This window comes from Giraffa tippelskirchi, chromosome 2, assembly GCF_054371585.1.
Source record: "Giraffa tippelskirchi isolate mGirTip1 chromosome 2, T2T-mGirTip1v1.2.pri, whole genome shotgun sequence".
Taxonomy (NCBI): domain Eukaryota; kingdom Metazoa; phylum Chordata; class Mammalia; order Artiodactyla; family Giraffidae; genus Giraffa; species Giraffa tippelskirchi.
Window position 1 is genome coordinate 53,092,654 of NC_137276.1, and position 19,458 is coordinate 53,112,111.

The window sequence follows — 19,458 nt, forward strand, 5'->3', positions numbered from 1 at the left end:
ATAGCCCCAACCACTTTTCCCTTGATCAGAGTGAGAGAGAGAGAGAGAGAGAGAGAGAGAGAGTGTGTGTGTGTGTGTATGTGTGTTGTGGGGGATTGATGAAGGTCAATACATTTTCTCTTTTGATGACTGTCACGTAAAGAGCAAGGGAGGAAGTGAGGTATTAGCAATTTTTCATTAAACTGAGGAGGTCTGAGATGCATATTCACATTGGTTGGCAATATTAAAAAAAAAAATGCCTTCCCTGGGAAATGATGCCTTGTTGTGTTACCCCCATATGGGGAAAATGCTTTGTAGTTTTTTATCTTTTACTGAGTCATCTTTGCATTTTCTCTTTGGATCCCAGCTTGAGGGGATGTACCATCCTGTTAATTTAGAAAGAAAAATGCCAAGTTTTATACACTGCTTAGGTAAGTAGGGATGGGTTTGTTACAGAATTGATAAATCGTTATAGCAACTGTGTTCAAATTGTCAATTATTCCCAAATTTAATTTGATTCCCCAAGTTTTTAAAGTGAAGCAATTATTATGACTCCCCAAAATTTACATCTCAGTTATGGGAATGGCTATTTATTGGTTCCTAGAACTAACACCCAAAAAAGATGTCCTTTTCATTATAGGGGACTGGAATGCAAAGGTAGGAAGTCAGGAAATACCTGGCGTAACAGGCAAATTTGGCCTTGGAGTACAGAATGAAGCATGGCAACTGCTGATAAAATTTTGCCAAGAGAACGCACTGGTCATAGCAAACACCCTCTTCCAACAACACAAGAGAAGACTCTACACGTGGACATCACCAGATGGTCAACACCAAAATCAGATTGATTATATTCTTTGCAGCCAAAGATGAAGAAGCTCTATACAGTCAGCAAAAACAAGACCAGGAGCTGACTGTGGCTCAGATCATGAACTCCTTATTGCCAAATTCAGACTGAAATTGAAGAACGTAGGGAAAACCACTAGACCATTCAGGTACGACCTAAATCAAATCCGTTATGATTATACAGTGGAAGTGAGAAAAGATTTAAGGGACTAGATCTGATAGACAGAGTGCCTGATGAACTATGGACAGAGGTTCGTGACATTGTACAGGAAACAGGGATCAAGACCATCCCCATGGAAAAGAAATGCAAAAAAGCAAAATGGCTGTCTGAGGAGGCCTTAAAATAGCTGTGAAAAGAAGAGAAGTGAAAAGCAAAGGAGAAAAGGAAAGATATTCCCATCTGAATGCATAGTTCCAAAGAATAGCAAGGAGAGATAAGAAAGCCTTCCTCAGCGATCAATGCAAAGAAATAGAGGAAAACAACAGAATGGGAAAGACTAGAGATCTCTTCAAGAAAATTAGAGATACCAAGGGAACATTTCATGCAAAAATGGGCTCGATAAAGGACAGAAATGGTATGGACCTAACAGAAGCAGAAGATATTAAGAAGAGGTGGCAAGAATACACAGAAGAACTATACAAAAAAGATCTTCACGACCCAGATAATCATGACGGCGTGATCACTCACCTAGAGCCAGACATCCTGGAATGTGAAGTCAAGTGGGCCTTAGAAAGCATCACTAAGAACAAAGCTAGTGGAGGTGATGGAATTCCAGTTGAGCTATTTCAAATCCTGAAAGATGATGCCGTGAAAGTGCTAGACTCAATATGCCAGCAAATCTGGAAAACTCAGCAGTGGCCACAGGACTGGAAAAGGTCAGTTTTCGTTCCAATCCAAAAGAATGGCAATGCCAAAGAATGCTCAAACTACCGCACAATTGCACTCATCTCACATGCTAGTAAAGTAATGCTTAAAATTCTCCAAGCCAGGCTTCAGCAATACGTGAACCGTGAACTTCCAGATGTTCAAGCTGGTTTTAGAAAAGGTAGAGGAACCAGAGATCAAGTTGCCAACATCCACTGGATCATCGAAAAAGCAAGAGAGTTCCCGAAAAACATCTATTTCTGCTTTATTGACTATGCCAAAGCCTTTGACTGTGTGGATCACAATAAACTGTGGAAAATTCTGAAAGAGATGGGAATACCAGACCACCTGACCTACTCTTGGGAAATCTGTATGCAGGTCAGGAAGCAACAGTTAGATCTGGACATGGAACAACAGACTGGTTCCAAATAGGAAAAGGAGTACATCAAAGCTGTATATTGTCACTCTGTTTATTTAACTTATATGCAGAGTACATCATGAGAAATGCTGGGCTGGAAGAAACACAAGCTGGAATCAAGATTTCCGGGAGAAATATCAATAACCTCAGATATGCAGATGCTGCTGCTGCTGCTGCTAAGTCGCTTCAGTTGTGTCTTACTCTGTGCGACCCCATAGACCCCAGAGACCCCATAGACTCCATAGAGCCCACCAGGCTCCCCTATCCCTGGGATTCTCCAGACAAGAACACTGGCGTGGGTTGCCATTTCCTTCTCCAAGGCATGAGAGTTAAATGTGAAAGTGAGGTCGCTTAGTTGTGTCCGACTCTTCGAGACCCCATGGACTGCAGCCTACCACGCTCCTCCGTCCATAGGATTTTCCAGGCAAGAGTACTGGAGTGGGGTGCCATTGCCTTCTCTTCAAATATGCAGATGACACCACCCTTATGGCAGAAAGCGAAGAAGAACTAAAGAGCCTCTTGATGAAAGTGAAAGAGGAGAGCAAAAAAGTTGGCTTAAAGCTCAATGTTCAGAAAACTAAGGTCATGGCCTCTGTTCCCATCACTTCTTGGGAAATAGATGGGGAAAGAGTGTCAGACTTTATTTTGGGGGGCTCCAAAATCACTGCTGATGGTGATTGCAGCCATGAAATTAAAAGACACTTACTCCTTGGAAGGAAGGTTATGACCAACCTAGATAGCCTATTAAAAGCAGAGACATTAGTTTGCCAACAAAGGTCCATCTAGTCGAGGCTATGATTTTTCCAGTAGTCATGTATGGATGTGAGAGTTGGACGGTGAAGAAAGCTGAGTGCTGAAGAATTGATGCTTTTGAATTTTGGTGTTGAAGAAGACTCTTGAGAGTCCCTTGAACTGCAAGAAGATCCAACCAGTCCATCCTAAAGAAGATAAGTCCTGGGTATTCATTGGAAGGACTGATGTTGAAGCTGAAACTCCAATACTTTGGCCACCTCGTGCGAAGAGTTGACTCATTGGAAAACACCCTAATGCTGGGAAGGATTGGGGGCAGCAGGAGAAAGGGATGACAGATGATGAGATGGCTGGATGGCATCACTGACTCTATGGATATGGGTTTGGGTAGACTTCAGGAGTTGGTGATGGACAGGGAGGCCTGGCGTGCTGCAGTTCATGGGGTCACAAAGAGTCGGACACGACTGGGGGACTGAACTGAACTGAACTGAAGAGCCAATACATCTCCTTCTGAGGTGTGATTTAAGAGTGCTCAGAGGTCTAGAAACAGTAAGGCTTTAATGATTTCACAGTTGATGCTTTGAGTGCTTTAAATGTGATGAATTCTAAAATAAATCACCTGCTTTTGCTGAAACAATTCAAATTTGGATGATGTAAACATGGAGCTAATTATTCAGTCCAATTGACTTTAAGAAATAGCCATTGCTTTAAGGACTCTATAAGATATAGACTGCACTTCAAATACAGCAATTCCTGATGAGTGAATTTTTTAAGCAGCAAAGAAATGCCTCTTTCAAATTTGTTAAACTGATACACAAATGGTAAAGAAGCATTTGAAAAGATGTTCTACATCATATTTCATGAGAGAAATTGAAATTAAAATAATGAGATACCACTATACACTTTGTTGTTGTTGTTCAGTCACTAAGTCATGTCTGATTCTTTGTGATCCCTTGGATTGCAGCATGCCATGCTTCCCTGTCCTTCACTATCTCCTGATGTTTGCTCAAACTCATGTCCATTGAGTCAGTGATGCCATCCAACTAGCTGTTGGATGTTACAATGACCAACCGTCTCATACACTTGTTAGAATGACCAAATTCCCAAATACTGAGAGCATTTACTGTCAAAGATATGGAACAAGAAGAACTTTCATTCATTGCTCCTGGGAATCCAAAATGGTACAACCACACTGGAAGCCAGTTCATCAGTGTCTTAAAAACTAAACACACTCTTACTGTATGAGCTAGCAATTGTACTCCTTGTTACCCAAAGTAGGTGAAAATTTATGTCCACACAAAAACTTGCACATGGATGTCTACAGCAGCTTTATTCATTACCAAAACTTAGAAGATGTCCTTCAGTTTAAGTGAGTAGATAAACCATGGTATATCCACACAACAGAATATTATTCAGTGCTTAAAACCAAATAATTACCAAGCCACAAAAAGTACAGAGATGACTTCCCTGATGGTACAATGGATAAGAATCCGCCTGCCAATGCAGGGGACACATGTCCAATCCCTGGTCTGGGAAGATCCCTCATGCTGTGGAGCAACTAAGCCCTTGCACCACAACTGTTGAGCCTGTGCTCTACAGCCCAAGAGCCGCAACTTCTGAGCCCATGTATGGCAAGGACTGAAGCCTGGGTGCCATAGAGCCTGTTCTCTGCAACAAGAGTAGCCCCTGCAATGAGAAGCCCATGCACCACAACTAGAGAAAGACCACACACAGCAACAAAGACCCAGCACAACCAAAAATAAATAAATATATATTTTTAAAAGTATGAATAACTCTTAAATGCATATTTCTAATTGAAATAAGCCAGTCTGAAAACAATTCTTACTATATTATTCTAAAGCTATAGAGATAATAAAAATATCAGTGTTTGTTTGCTAGGGGTTGTGGGGAAGGAGGAATGAATATACAAAATGGAAGATTTTTAGGGCAGTGAAACTCTTCTTTATGATACCATAATGAGATAGATATATATATATAATCATATACATATAAATAATTACACTATTGTCCAAATCCAAGAAATGTACACCATGTGTGAACTCTAATGTAAACTGTGGACTTCATGTGATAATGATGTATCAGTTTAGACTCGATAATTACAACAAATGTATTACTCTGGTGGGAGATACTGATAGATAATGGTGAGGGAGAGAGGCTATGAATGTGTGGGGTAAGAGGTGTGTAGGACAATTTTATACCTTCTCGTCAATTGTGTTATGAACCCAAACTACTCTAAAAACATAGTTTTATTAAAAATTGTGTATGCTGGTCCACTAGTATAATATCTGGAGAGAGAATTGCCTACCTTGCTCCCCACATTCTTAAGCCTGTTTGCATTCAATAATAAAATCAAACCATCACAGAGAGTCAAGTTAAATATAAGCTGTTGGTCCCCTTAACTCTTCCTATTTCTCTCCTTTGGTCATTCCTATGTCATTCTATCCTCGTTTCTCTGCAGAAAACTCAATGTAAAAATAGAATAAGTCAATATACTTCAAAGATGATGTATTTTCTCTTTAATTCAGTCATTTGACAAACATATTATATCTGTAACATGTGTCATACTCTACTGTGCTTTCAGGGGGATCCTGTGTAGAATAAACCAACATCACTCTTCTCAAGGAGGGTGAAAAAGAGGAATATTAGATGAGGGGAATTTGGAAATAACACACAAAAGCAATAGAGAAGATTTTAAAAGCCCAACATTTGTTCTTTGAGAAGATTAACAAGATAGACCTCAGGCAAGACTAAACAAGAAAAATCAGAAAGTACAAATAAATACCAAATGAAAGAGGGATAATTTAGACACATTAGAGATTTCAACATATTAAAACAACAATTAGAGAAGAGGAAACCAGACAGCATGCATATGACAAGCTGTTCAAACTCATTAGTAATATGAAAAATGCAAATTAAAACAACAATGGGATATCTCTTTAAACCATGTAGACTGGAAAATTAGAAAGCTGGATGATGCCAAGTGTTACAAGGAATTAAGAACCCTGTGGGTAAGAACCCTGATTCACTGTGAATGGGAGTAGGCTAAGGCTACCACCCAGGAGAGTAAGTTGTCAGTACCTAATCAAATTCAGGGGAAATATACTTCATGACTTAGCATTTACACTCCTGGCTCAACCTGCTGTGAGAGTTAATTTTATATGTCAGCTTGACTGGGCTGTGGGATGCCCAGATATTTGTCAAGCATTCTGGTTGTGTTTGTGAGGGTCTTTTTGGATTAGATTAACATTTAAATTGATAGACTGAGTAAAGTAGATTGCCCTCCACAATATGGGTGGGCTTTATCCAATCATATGAAGGCTTGGATAGGACAAAAAGACTAACCCTTCCTCAGTAAAATAGAACTTTTCTTATCTGTCAGTCTCCAAACTGGAACATCCATTTTTTTCCCTGCCTTTGGACTAGAATTGAACAGCTCATCCTGAACCTTGGGGCTACACCATCATCTCTCCCAGGTCTCCAGTTTGTGACTCCTCCTGCAGAATTTGGAACTTTTCAGCATCCATAATCATGCCAACCAATTCCTTATTGTAAATTCCTTGGTATATTAACACACACACACACACACACACACACACACACACACACACACACACACACACACACACACACACACACACACACACACACACACACACTCACCCTATGGGTTCTGTTTTTCAGGGAACCTTGACTAATACACCAGCCAAAACCCTTATTTACCAGTTCATACGAGGGCATAGATATTTTATTTATGGAGATTGAAAGTGACTAGGTCAAATATGATATGATTCACAATGAACCAAACAGAGTGAAGATAGAGTGCTTAGTGAATAAAGAAACAGAATGAGATACATTGTACAATATCATTAGTGTAAATTGAAAATGTATGCATGTAAAGCAACAGTATACATTTTGCAAAACAAATGCCTATTTTGCAAGGATACAGTTTTTCATATGAATGGAAAGACATATAGTGAATACATTAGAATTTTGCCTAATGTGGGTGAGAGAAATGATAGCAAGCTGCATGAAAATAAGAGGACACAGCTAAATAATTGAACTAATAAACAAATAAGAGGAGAGCTTTACACAGGCCAGCAGAAATAATATACTAAGAATTAAGTAGTATGATTAACTTAACTCTGCACTTTAAAGGAAATAAATCTGATATTATCTACAATTTAATTAGATTATTTTAGATAAGACAATTAAAAAAAAAATCAAGCATTCCAGGATGAGAAGCTCACAAATTATCTTAGAGTTGGAAGGTTCCCTTGAGACCACTAGTCCAATGTACCTCATGATACAGAATATTCTCTCAAACCTCTCTAAGAAGTGTGTGTGCAGCTTGGGACAGAGCACCTGGGTGATGAAGAGCTCGGAGTCACCTACAGCAGAGATAATGCTATCTTTGGGTAACTGACAGCTAGACTGATCTCTTCCAAAATGTGATTAAAACTCTGTCTCCTCAAGATTCCTGGCTGGTTCTAGGCTTTAGTTTCCTTTTTCCTGATTTCCTTTGACTCATTAAGATATTAAGAAGAGGTAGCAGTAATACACAGAACTATACCAAAAAAGAAAAAAAAAATTCTTAATGACCTGGAAACCACAATGCTGTGGTCACTCACCTAAAGCCAGACATTCTGGAGTGTGAAGTCAAGTGTGCCTTAGGAAGCATTACTATGAAGAAAGCTAGTGCAGGTGATGGAATTCCAGCTGAGTTATTTCAAATCCTAAAAGATGATGCTGTTAAAGTGCTCCACTCAATATGCCAGCAAATTCGGAAAACTCAGCAGTGACCACAGGACCAGAAAAGGTCCGTTTTCATTCCAATCTCAAAGAAGCGCAATGCCAAAGATGTTCAAAGTACTGTACTATTGCACTCATTTCACAAGCTAGCAAGGTCATGCTCAAAATCCTTCAAGCTAGGATTCAACAGTACGTGAACTGAGAACTTCCAGATGTATAAGATGGATTTAGAGATGGAACAGAAACCAGAGATCAAAATGCCAGCATTCATTGGTTCATAGAAAAAGCAAAGGAATTTCAGAAAAACAACTATTTCTGCTTCATTGACTATGCTAAAGCCTTTGACTGTGGAGATGACAATAAACCATGGAAAATTCTTCAAGAGATGGAAATACTAGACCACCTTACCTGCCTCCTGAGAAACATGTATGCAGGTCAAGAAGCAATAGTTGGAACCAGACATAGAACAACGGACAGGTTCAAAATCGGGAAAGGAGTACATCAAGGCTGTATATTGTCACCCTGCTTATTTAACTTATATGCAGAGTACATCATGTGAAATACCAGGCTGGATGAAGCTCAAGCTGGTAGCAAGATTGCCAGGAGAAATATCAATAACCTCAGATATTCAGATGACACCACCCTAATGGCAGAAAGTGAAGATGAACTCAAGACCCTCTCGATGAAGGTGAAAGAGGAGAGTGAAAAAGCTGCCTTAATACTCAACATTCAAAAACTAAGAATATGTTAGTCCTATCACATCCAGTCCTATCACTTCATGACAAATAGATGGGGAAAAAGTAGAAACAGTGTCAGACTTTATTTTCTTGGGCTCCAAAGTCACTGCAGAAAGTAGCTGCAGCCATGAAATTAAAAGATGTTTGCTCCTTGGGAAAAAGAAAAGGCTATGACAAACCTAAACGGCGTATTAAAAAGGAGAGACATCACTTTGTTGACAAAGGTCTGTCTAGTCAAAGCTATGGTTTTTCCAGTAGTCATATATGGATGTGAGATTTGGACCATAAAGAAGGCTGAATCCCAAAGAATCGATGCTTTCAAACTGTGGTGCTGGAGAAGACTCTTGAGAGTCCTTTGGACTGGAAAGAGATCAAACCAGTCAATCCTACAAGAAATCAATCTTAAATTTGTAACCATAATCTATTTATTTTTATTCTAAAGGCTCATGGTATCTAGCCAGGACTGAAACATCAAATAGTTGTTTTGATCAAAAAAGGCAAAATTGTTGTCTGAGGAGCCCTTACGAGTAGCTGAGAAAAGAAGAGAAGCTAAGGGCAATGGAGAAAAGGAAAGATATACACATTTGAATGCATAGTTCCAAAGAATAGCAAGGAGACACAAGAAAGGCTTCCTCAGTGATCAATACAAAGAAATGGAGGAAAACAATAGAATGGGAAAGACTAGAGATCTTTTCAAGAAAATTAGAGATACCAAGGGAACATTTCATGCACAGATGGGCAAAATAAAGGACAGAAATTGTATGGACCTAACAGAAGCAGAAGATATTAAGAAGAGGTGGCAAGAATACACAGAAGAACTATACAAAAAAGATCTTCATGGCCCAGATAACCACTATGTGATCACTCACCTAGAGTCAGACATCCTGGAATGAGAAGTCAAGAGGGCCTTAGGAAGCATCACTACGAACAAACCTAGTGGAAGAGAGAGAATTCCAGCTGAGCTCTTTTAAATCCTAAAAGATGATTCTGTGAAAGTGCTGCACTCATATGCCAGCAAATTTGGAAAACTCAGCAGTGGCCACAGGACTGGAAAAGGTCAGTTTTCATTCCAGTCCCAACGAAAGGCAATGCCAAAGAATGTTCAAACGACTGCACAACTGCACTCATCTTACACGCTAGCAAAGTAATCCTCAAAATTCTCCAAGCCAGGCTTCAACAGTACATGAACCATGATCTTCCAGATGTTCAAGCTGGATTTAAAAAAGGCAGAGGAACCAGAGATCAAATAGCCAACATCTGTTGGATCATAGAAAAAGCAAGATAATTCCAGAAAAACATCTACTTCTATATTGATTATGCCAAAGACTTTGACTGTATAGATCACAACAAACTGGAAAATTCTTCAAGAGATGGGAATATCAGACCACCTTACCTGCCTCCTGAGAAACCTGCTTGCAGGTCAAGAAACAACAGTTAGAACTGGACATGGAACAATGGACTGGTTCCAAATTGGGAAACGAGTATGTCAAGGTTGTATATTGTCACCTTACTTATTTAACTTATATACAGATCACATCATGCGAAATGCCAGACTGGATGAAGCACAAGCCAGAATTATGATTGCAGGGAGAAATATCAGTATCCTCAGATACGCAGATGACACCACCCTTCTGATAGAAAGAGGAACTGAAGAGCCTCTTGATGAAAGTGAAAGAGGAGAGTTAAAAAGCTGCCTTAAATCTCAACATTCAAAAACCTAAGATCATGGCATCTGGTCCCATCATTTCATGGCAAATAGATGGGGAAACAATGGAAACAGTGACAGTATTTATTTTCTTGGGCTACAAAATCACTGCAGATGGTGACTGCAGCCATGAAATTAAAAGACACTTGCTCCTTGGAAGAAAAGCTATGACCAACTTAGACAGCATATTAAAAAACAGAGACATTACTTTGCTGACAAAGGTCGATCTAGTCAAAGCTATGGTTTTTCCAGTAGTCACGTATGGATGTGAGATTTGGACTATAAAGAATGCTGAGCGCCAAAGAATTGATGCTTTTGAACTGTAGCGTTGAAGACTCTTGAGAGTCCCTTGGACTACAAGGAGATCCAACCAGTCAATCCTAAAGGAAATCAGTCCTGAATATTCATTGGAAGGACTGATGCTGAAGCTGAAACTCCAATACTTAGGCCATCTGATGGGAGGAACTGACTCATTTGAAAAGACCCTGATGCTGGAAAAGATTGAAGGCAGGAGGGAAAGGGAATGACAGAAGATGAGATGGTTGGATGATATCACCAACTTGATGGACATGAGTTTGAGCAAGCTCTGGGAGTTAGTGATTTACAGGGAAGCCTGGTGTGCTGCAGTCCATGGGGTCACAAAGAGTCAGACACGATGAGAGACTGTACTGAACTGAACTGAAACATCAAATAGAAATGAAATTGGATGAATATTCAGAACCATATCATTAAATCTGAGATTTAATCCATCAGGAAGGTCGTTGCATTTTCTATCAGTGGTGCCCATTCATTTAAAAGTAAGGATGATACAGCCTTGCTCCTATGAAGAATGCACTTAGATAAAATATTATGCAGTAACTCAAGAGAAAAACATTAGATAGCTCCAATTTCTTTAAACATGGTTTTACAGTGACAGAGCTTCCCTGGTGGCTCAGAGGGTAAAAGCATCTGCCTGCAATGCGGGAGACCCTGGTTCGATCCCTGGGTTGGGAAGATCCCCTGAGAAGGAAATGGCAACCCCTTCCAGTAATCTTGCCTGGAAAATCCCATGGACGGAGGAGCCTGATAGGCTACAGTCCATGGGGTCGCAACTGGATGTTTCAAAGTAATTCTTTCACTAGCAACAAATAAAGTTGAGAACATGCAGAAAGATTTGTCTTAATAATGTCAAAGACCAAATAAGATATTAAAGCTTACTGGACCAAGTCACTGGCTGAAAATACAAGCAGAAAGTGTAGAACAGGGGCTTCCCCGGTGGTCCAGTGTTAAGATTCTGCCTTGCAACACAGGGGACTTGGGTTTGATCCCTGGCCAGGGAACTAAGATCCCACATGCCTCGGAGCAACTAACCCTGCATGCCACAAGTATAGAACCCACAACTAGAGAGTCTGTGCATGAGAACGAAAGATCATGAGTGTCTCAACTAAGACCTGACATAGCCAAATAAATAAATAATGTTTTGAAGTGTGGAACAGAATGCTCTGCTCATGGATATCTTCCTAGGCGTCAGGAGGGAAGCAAGCAGGAGGCGGAGCTCTGTGAGCAGACAGGAGGCAGGTTACCACTGAGTCAGGTCACTACATGACAGGGATCAGAGAAACTCCTCTCTGTCACACACACACACACACACACACACACACACAGACACACACACAGACACACACAGACACACACACAGACACACACACACAGACACACACACAGACACACACACAGACACACACACACACACACACACACACACACACACACACACACACACTCTGAGATCCTGTCTCCTGTCTGTGCATCCATAACAAACAGCTGAGAAGTGAGCAGAGCTTTCAGATGCCACTTGGGGTTGACAGGATGGGAGTCAAATCCACCAGAGGCAGAAGTTAAGAGGAACACCTCACACAACAGAAGTTCTTAATATTTTTTTTTCCAAATGTTCCCTTTGACAGTCTAATGAAGCTTAAATACTCATTCTCAGAATAATTTTTAGATGCTTTAGATGGCGTATAATTAAATACTTAGGATTACAAAGAGAAAACATATGGAAAAACTGAATCAACGTGAATATCACAATAAAATTTATTCTATTTAGTGTGCAATTCTATGAATTTTGACAAAGCATACAATTCAGGAACCATTGGGACAAGCAGGATATAAAATATAAAATACTTCTGTCACCTCAAAAATTACCCGTGGCTCTTTGTTGTCACCTGCTCCACCAACCTCCAGCCCTGGCAAAACTGGTTTGTTTTTCGCCGCCTAATTTTGCCTTTTTTTCTTTTTTTACAATACCATATACATGAAATCCTATAGCATATAGTCTTCTGAGTTAGATTTCCTTCATTCAGTGTAATGCATTTGAGATTCACCTGTTATATTGCCAATATCTGCTGGATCATAGAAAAATCAAAGAGAATTTCAAAAAAAAAAATCTTCATTGACTAGGCTAAAGCCTTTGACTGTGTGGATCACAACAAACTGTGGGAAATTCTTAAAGAGATGAGAATATCAGACCACTTACCTGCCTCCTGAGAAACCTGTATGCAGGTCAAGAAACAACAGTTAGAACCAGACATGTAACAATGGACTGGTTCAAAATTGAGAAAGGAGTATGTCAAGGTTATATTTTGTCACCCTGCTTATTTAACTTATATGCAGAGTACATCATGTGAAATGCTGGGCTGTATGACTCACAAGATGGAATCAAGATTGCTGGGAGAAATATCAACAGCCTCAGATATGCAGATGACATCACCCTAATGGCAGACAGAGAAGAGGAACTAAAGAGTCTTGAGGGTGAAAGAGGAGAGTGAAAAAGTTGTCTTAAACTCAACTTTCAAAAAACTAAGAATATGTCATCCGGTCTCATTACTTCATGACAAATAGATGGAGAGAAAGTAGAAACAGTGACAGACTATATTTTCTTGGGCTCCAAAATCACTGTGAATGGTGGCTGCAGCCATGAAATTAAAAGATGTTTGCTCCTTGGAAGAAAAGCTATGACCAACCTAGAGAGCATGCTAAAAAGCAGAGACATCACTTTGCCGACAAAGATCTAGTGAAAGTTATGGTTTTTCCAGTAGTCACACATGGATTTAAGAGTTGAACCATCAAGAAGACTGAGCACTGAAGGATTGATGCTTTTGAATTGTGCTGGAGAAGACTCTTTCGAGTCTCTTGGACTGCAAGGAGATCAAACCAGTCAATCCTAAAGGAAATCAATCCTGAATATTTGATGCTGAAGTGGAAGCTCCAATACTTTGGCCACCCATTGCGAAGAGCTGACTCATTGAAAAAGACCCTGATTCTGGGAAAAACTGAGAGCAGGAGAAGAGAACCACAGAGTATGAGATGTTTAGAAAACATCTCTGCCTCAATGGACATGAGTTTGTGCAAACTACAGGAGATAGTGAAGGACGGGGAAGCTTGGCATGCTGCAGTCCATGGGCTCACAAAGAGTGAGACAGGACTTAGTGATTGGACAACAACAACAACAATTGTGTGTGTATATATACACACACAATACATATATATATATCTCAATAGTTCACTCCTTTTTGTTCTTGTGTAGTAGTCCAGGGTATTTACATACCATAATTCATCTATCAGTTTACTCCTTGAAAGACATTTTGGTTTTTTTCAGACTTATTCTGATTAGGAAAAAAAGATGCTGTAAACATGAAATACAGTTTGTGTGTGTATGTGAACATAAGTTTTCAGTTCTTTTGGGTAAATAAGAATTATTGGGTCTACCTGTTGTATCGAAAACCTGAGGTTTTAGAGTATTCTTGAGGAAGTGCGGAACTCTTTTTTTTCAAATTCTTAACACATGCTGTCTTAAAAGGTGGAACTATTTCATTTCTTGGAGGATTTTCCATGCTTTTCATCAGTAGGAGGAGTCTTATAAATTAGTGAAGTCACTGTGTGCTGATAATAGCTTTCTTTTTAATAATTTCGTTAACACTTAAAGAAAGCTTCTTGATTTTCATGATGAAGGGTAATAATTTCCCTTGTTCACCTGTTGATTCACCCTGTAAACATTTTCTCATCTGAACAGTGTGATTATCTTGTTGTGGATGAGGTCTCACTGGGTGGGCTCTTGCTGGTTATTATTACATGTCTGGCATGAACTGATGATCAAGGTCTTACCAAGGCTATCTCAGTCTTGAGAGTGATTCCTTAGAGCAGTGGCTAAAGTACAGGCAGCCTAACACGAGTTTGTGGTGGGCAGGGGGTTGGGTCCCAGATGAGCATTGGAGAACTGTATTAGTTCTAGCTCAGTTGTGTGTGACTCTTTGAGACCCCATGGACTGTGTAGCCCACCAGGCTCCTCTGTCCATGGGATTTCCCAGGCAAGAATACTGAGTGGATTGCCATTTCCTACTCTAGAGGATCTTCCCAACCCAGAGATCAAACCCTGCTCTCCTGTACTGTAGGCAGATTCTTTACTGTTTCAATCACCAGGGAAGTCATGTTCTAGCTCTGTCACCAACTAACTACATGAGCTGACTGAGCACTTTTTCTCCATGGACATCAGTTTTAAGGCTCAAACTTGAAGTAAAGGGCTCGGGGCACAGAAGCCCAGGAAGCAATGAGTCTCACGGCAAGCCTAAGATCCTGTGAGCAAGTGCCCTTCAAATTTTGCCTCACTCCCTTTATCCCAGTCCTGGCATAGATGATAATTTCTAAGATTATATATTTATCTACCCTTTGACCCAGCAATTCCACTCCTAGGAATTGATAACAAAAATGCACAGACAAAAATATAAAAAGAGATATGCTCTTGGTGTTCTTTGCAGGAATATTTGAAATATCAACAGACTAGAAACAACCCAGATGACCAACAGTCCCCAGATAGGAAACTGGATGAACAAACTATATATTATTCCACAGTGGAGTACTAAACAGATATGAAAAACAATGAGGAATGTCTCTATATGTTAATTTGCAGAGTTCTCTAAGATATCTTATTGCCTGAAAATAAAGCAGAGAAGAGCATATATCCTGCTGTCTGTTATCTAAGAAAATTGAGAATACTAACTTTGGTATGTATGTATGTGTATGAAATTAAATATAGTTTGGGAATAAAACAGAAATATCCTAAGAGGGACAGCGTTAGAAACTAGACATCTTTGAATGTGCTTTGTTTTATAAGTTTAATTTCAGAATCAAATACTTGAAAAATTGAGAAGTGATATGGAAAAATGAAATTAAATACTTGTCTACTGGTGGCTAATCATTCAGAGTGGATCTGTTACAACTGACTCAAAAACTCCAACCATTTGACTAATATCCTAGTGGGGTATGTTCTCAGAGAGAAAAACTCAGCAACAGAAAAAACAAAAACAAAAACAAAAAAAACAATTTTTTTACAGTAAACATCTTGTTGCTGTTATTTATTATTTGTATTTGCCTGTTTGTGAGACTGTTGAGTATGTGTATTTTGGGATTCATTGAATAAGTAATAATATGGTATTCTAATTCAATTGTCCTTATGTTCTAGAATACTGAGATTCAAACTATCATTTATATATCTGTTACACAAAATAGATATATAAGATAGATGTCTGAAAACTGAAAGTGTTAGTTATTCAGTCATGTCCAACTCCTTGCAACCCCATGGTCTGCAGCCTGCCAGGCTCCTCTGTCCATGGAATTCTCCAGGCAAGAAAACTGGAGTGGGTAGCCATTCCCTTCTCCAGGCTATCTTCCCAACCCAAGGATCAAACCTGGGTCTTCCTCATAGAGGGAAATTCTTTACCATCTGAGCCACCAGAGAAGTCCATATGTCTAGACAGAGATAAATATACATACACATACACACAAGAATATACATTAAATACCTTTGTAAATACATACATATGTGTCTGTGTATTTCCTAGCTCTGTTCCCTGAAAATGCCTTGGAAACCTAATAAATCAATAGCAAGGAACAATCATGATTCACAGATTATAGTATTGAAATGACATTTCATACTCAAAGTAGCCAGATCTCCTTTAAGAATGACCGCCTCTAAGTCTGGGGCAGTATAAGATTATCATGGAATATCTTTTTATAGTGGATAACAAGAACTGTATCAACTGGGAGGATCATGTCTAAGCAAATTTGAAGCCAAAATGAGTAAGTTGTTATTGGCAAAAGTGGTGCAATTTGAGCATCATTTGCACTAATTTCTGCTATGAATTTAAACACATAAAATGTGTATAAGACTGTAGGGCGCAATATGATACTGAAAGAAAAAAAAAAACCCTAGGTGACCACTGGAAACTTGAAAATAAAGGGAAAGAATTCAGCATGTTATCATGTCTTCCCATTCTATAAGGTCACCAAAAAAGTAGATGAGGCAATTTTTCTTTAGACAAGTATCTAGCTAATGCATAAAGAAAAAAGGAAAGAACTAGAACATCATCATTATATAATACAAGTGTGTGCTTAGTTGCTCAGTGGCATCTGACTCTGCGACCCAAGCATTTGCAATCTCCAGCATTGCAGGCAGATTTTTTATCATCTGAGCCTAACATGTAATCAATTCATATATCAAAGCACTGGTAAAATTACATTCCCTAGTGGCTCAGTGGTAAAGAACCCAAAACCTGCCAATGCAGGGGACACAGGTTCAATCCCTGGATTGGCAAGATCCCCTGGAGAAGGAAATGGCAACCCACTCCAGTATTCTTGCCTGGAAAATCCCATGGACAGAGGAGCCTTGTAGGCTACAGTCCATGGAGAAGCAAAAGAGTCAGACGTGACTTAGCAACTAAATAACAAACCAACAACATTATAAAAAATGGCAAATAAACATTCCATACACCCTGATGAAATACACAAATCCATATGTAAACTAGTTTTGTTCTCACTCAGATCAAGCCTGAAGTTGATTAAGCCTCCAGATTCAATTTAGCAAAATATAAAAGACAGAACAATATGTTGAACAACATATTATGTTAAATAACAGATGTTAAAGAACAACGATAGGGCTATAATCAGGAAAATTCAGCTTATACAAAGCTCTACAAGATTAATGATCCCATTTCTTCAACAAGTACATTGTAAGGGGAATGGCAAAAGATGGAAAGGAACTAAAGTATGGAACATAGTTGAATATTGAGTCAAAGAACCTTTAAAAATGATGTTTATGATGCAATTGGAAGCTTGAACATTGTCGTAGTTTTTGACTTGCAGTGATGGTTGCTTGACTGTATGCATTTGTCAATACTCGTGGAGCTGTATACCAAATAGAGTAAATTTTTCTATATGTAAATTTTAAAGAATTCTAAACAAAAAATAGCAAACCAAATCCAGAAATATATAAAAAGTGTAGTACATCATGCTCAGATTAAACTTTTCTCTTGAATACAAATTGTCTTTTAGCATTAGAAAAACAATTTAATGAAGATGTTAATAACTTAATAGAAGGAAAAGAATGATCACCTCAATAATGTGGGATGGAATTTAACAGACATGTTAAAAACTCTTACTGAAATGTGAATAGGACTTCCTTAATTTGACAAGAAAATGTACAAAACTCGTAACAAACACCCCATTTAGTGATGAAATGTTGAAAGCTTTCCTTTGAGATCTAGAGCAAGACAAAAATATTCACTATCACAGATCAGGTCCTCTCGAGAGTAGACACTAAGATTAAAGCATAACCAGTATCCGAAACATAAAATAGAATAAAATGAAAGTAATAGAAATTTAGGTACTTAATGAGGTTTAATGAAACATCTGTTTCAATTCTATGCATGTCTACTGAATCATGATACAAATCCTATTTCTTGTTGTGGTTCACATCACAAAAGTATGAGGGACACCACAGAAAATAGAGTCCAAACACCTTTGTAAATCACAGGAGGCTTTCTTTAACTCTAACTCTGCTATCCTTCACCCCCTCAACCCTCCTGTAGTATGTCTCTTTTATCTATCTTTTTAGCCTTATTTAACAACTTGCAGTTTTTTAAATGCACTGTATAATTTCAGGTCCTGTGTGTTTGCAAATGAGAATCCTTCCCCAACTCACCCACCTTGTGCATGTATACAGGTCCTTTAATGCCCAGCTCTAGTGCCTTCCCTGCAAAGCTGATTCTCTTCCACCTCTCTGCCCGCTTGAACATACCTTTACTGTAGTACTTAGTATATTTCAAGTATTTGCAACAAGGTTTTTATCTCTGCACAGGGTGCTTTTTGAAGGCAGGTGCTGTGTCTCAATCATCTTTTTAATTGAGATAAGAGACATTTTAGGAAAGCCAGAAAATGAGATAGGAAGAGAAGGAATCAAGCTGAGGACTACAGAAATACATTTCCAGCACTGTCTTTATTTAGGCTTGAACAGTGTGGGGTTGGAGGGAGCCTTTGAATGGGTAACGCTCCCAACACCTCTTGTCACTCACTGCCTGCCAAACCTAGCAGCAAACAGGCTGAGCTGTACTTTCCCACATGGACCCTTGTCACCCAGGCGCAGTGACATGCCCTCGCACGGTTACTATCCATAATGAGAAGTGGGCCACAGAAGCATTTTGACTAAAAGGCAGCACTGAACTGTCAAATTAGTCTCTGCTCTGGGATAGCAGGAGAAGCCTAGCTTTTGTTGTCACGTGCTAGCATGACATTACTTCTGTCACTACTGTTAGCATTATTAGCCTCATGATGCTGGTAGAACCTGATGAAAATCTACAGATAGCTGAGCTTGAACTCGAGCATTTTCTCCACCAAAGCCCCTAAAGTGATTCAATAATGAATTGAAAAAATTTGTACTTCTTAGGAGATTGCAGAAACCATTCTTTCTTTTTGCTAAAGATTTTTATTTATTTATTTATTTATTTTTGGCTGTGCTGGGTCTTTGTTGCTGCACGCAAGCTTTCTCTAGTTGCAGAGAGTGGGGGCTAGTCTCCACTGTGGTGTGTGGGCTTCTCATTGCTGTGGTTTCTCTTGTTGTGGAGCACAGGCTCTAGGTGCCTGGGCTCAGTAGTTGTGGCACACGGGCCTAGCTGCTCCGAGGCACATGGGATCTTCCCGGAACAGGGATCGAACCCATGTGTCCTGTATTGGCAGGTAGACTCCCAACCACTAGACCACCAGGAAAGGCCAAAATCCATTCTCTGTAACAATTTTGAAAATATTTTCTGAGGAGGTATGAGCCCAGTGCTGTGCACGTAAGGATACATTGATAAAATAGACTTTTCGTCTTCAAGGAACTTAACAGTCTGGAAATTTATGCAGACCAGTAAGGAGAAAAATGTAATAGTATAAGTATAAAAGGACTTCCCTGGTGGCTCAGACAGTAAAAAATCTGCCGGAAATGTAGCACATCTGGGTTTGATCCCTGGGTAGGGAAGATACCCTGAAAAAGGGAATGGCTACCCACTCCAGTATTCTTGCCTGGAGAATTCCATGGACA